This window comes from Magallana gigas, chromosome 7 (assembly GCF_963853765.1).
Source record: "Magallana gigas chromosome 7, xbMagGiga1.1, whole genome shotgun sequence".
Classification (NCBI taxonomy): Eukaryota; Metazoa; Mollusca; class Bivalvia; order Ostreida; family Ostreidae; genus Magallana; species Magallana gigas.
Window position 1 is genome coordinate 33,421,833 of NC_088859.1, and position 2,546 is coordinate 33,424,378.

The window sequence follows — 2,546 nt, forward strand, 5'->3', positions numbered from 1 at the left end:
GTCACGAAGCGTGCAGTTGAATGTTGAAATGCTTTCTTTGGCGATTCCGCATTAGCGGGTTATGTAATTTTTCTGCAATGATCGCTACCATCATAGCCCGTATGAATAATCAAAGAAAGCATTTCATGGTTTATATTTACATTTTCCATATAACAAATTAACAAATTGATTGTAAAAAGAAAGTAAAATTCACTAAATTATTGTTAATGTAGTTGTTAGCTAAAAGAAACAGCCAAATCGTTTCTTGTGGGAATTTGAGTCTGACGTCATCATGATTATTTCGTGCACTCCGTGTTTTTTATTAGGGTTGTACCAAGTGATAACTAGGGCGTGTAGATTTCAGTCCTGTCAGTTTCAGTTGCTGTAGGTTTCCACCAATCGATAAACAGGGCGTATAGATTTCATTCTGGCTGTTTCCAAGGACTATGAACTAACATACTATAAGTTTCCGTATGAATTAACTGTAACTTTCCGTAAGAAACAGTGGGAATCATACTCAGAAGTAAACACGACGTAGGCTATGTCATTTGCATTCGTAATTCCTTTATCATGTTAAACAAGACAATATCAGATTTGCTTTGTTAGTAAGAAGAAATACCAAATTCTAGTCCATATTAAAGTTAAATAGTGTGTGCATGTGTGTGTGTGTGTGTGTGTGGGGGGGGGGGGGGGGGTGATGAAGAGCCCTAGGATATTGAATTGTTGGTTTAAAAAAAAAACGTAATGGTACAATGGTACATGTACATGTATTTGAAAATAAGCATATATACATGTCCGTGAGGGTAAAGGATTTTACTGCAATGTGATAACCAGTGGAATTTCTGGTTAAAATAAATTGAACAATAGGTTATTTTTACTAACTAATTCAGAAACAGAAAATGTTGTTCATTATTTCCAATTTAGACCGCGGAACATTAACTGGCAAGTTTGATAATATACAGCTTACGTCAGTTTCACCTGTTGCGGTCAAAACATTTGAATTGGCGGGGACAAATTACGCGGACGTTTGAGAAAACATAGGATTGAAACTGTAGTTATAAGAAGTGTATTTTCAATCCACCTCAGCGTTTCTAACTTGTTATATAAGTTAAAGCGATCGAAAGACATTTTATTTAATATCAGCAAAGCGATTGAAAAATATTTTATTTCATCAATAAGTTTATATTCAGCAAATATTTAAGATCCCAATGCGGGGGAAATTATACGCAAGGCAAAGGATTGTCCGATGACTTCAGAGAATCAGTCATCACATTTTTGTGAATATGCTGTAGAAAAACAATGAACGCGCATATCTATTCTTATACATTCGCTTAGCGAAAAAAAAGGAAATTTTTTATCTGGGTACATAATTTCAAATCATTAAATCAGAATTTGAATTCTTCTTCTCCAGGAATAAACCCTGATTCAACAATGGCCCACTTGATTTCAGACTTGTCACTCTCTGCATGGGCGCTTCCCAGCTTATTCTGACGAACGATATCTATTTATATGTGTCTACCCTCTAATCTATACAATAGAATCAATTATATAGTCAAAATCAGTTGGTTTTACAGTATAGAGGGTAGACATAGATATCGTTCGTCATTTACAAAATTAGCTGGCGAGCGCCTATGATTCTCTGAAGACATCTCTCCGGAACAGTGTGCCTCTCATGTCTGATGATAATTTACTTATTGATGAAATAATAAAGTTTCAATCCAATGTTTTCTCGAACGTCCGCGTAATTTGTCCCCGCCAATTCAAATGTTTTGACTGTAACAGGTGAAAATGACATAAACTTTCCAATCTTGCCAGATAATGTTCCGCGGTCTTAACAGAGTGCACTTTCATTAACCAGCTGTTATATCAACATTCGTAAAAACTGCGTTTTTTAATACATGTATTGTAAAATCCAACAATTTTCTTTTTAAAATAATTTATCCGGTATATCATACACATACTTACATGTATAATTATACAAGTGTTCAATATGAAGTGTAATACAAGTACATAAATGTGATAAATATACATTGAACATGTGGTATTGACCGATTTTGTCCAGTTTGCATAGTAGAAATGATACTAATAAGTAAACATAAATATCAATAAAATTAATTTTAAAAAACCCTCAAATTCATGTACATACACAAATGCAATATGAATTTAAAATGTACATACATATATATCACTTCTTTGCACATACATAATTTAATGATGTAGAATAAATGAAAAACAACAAAAAACCCTTATATTTTGCATGGAATCTCTTTTTGTATTAATTTCCTAATTATATGAATAAATTATTTATATTAAAGCAATATAAGCTGCATTTTTTTTATAGCAAAATCTTAATTTTTGTTTGAAATGACAAAAATTTTAATGGTTTATTATTATATAAATAGTGCCTGTTTGGGAGGGTAACAGTTGAAATTGACACCCCGAGAAAACCATTGTCAACCGACGCGAAGCGGAGGTTGACAATGGTTTTCGAGGGGTGTCGTTTTCAACTGTTGTCCTCCCAAACAGGCACTATTTATTTTGTTATACTGAATATCTTCATTTTTAAG

General features: G+C 33.0%; 1 protein-coding gene across 1 annotated transcript in view; it reads right to left on the reverse strand.

Annotated features, from left to right (window-relative positions):
• The window catches only part of LOC105334961 (protein TBATA), a 51,539-nt gene that overhangs the window by 41,125 nt on the left and 7,868 nt on the right, over nucleotides 1–2,546 (reverse strand). The window lies entirely within an intron of this gene.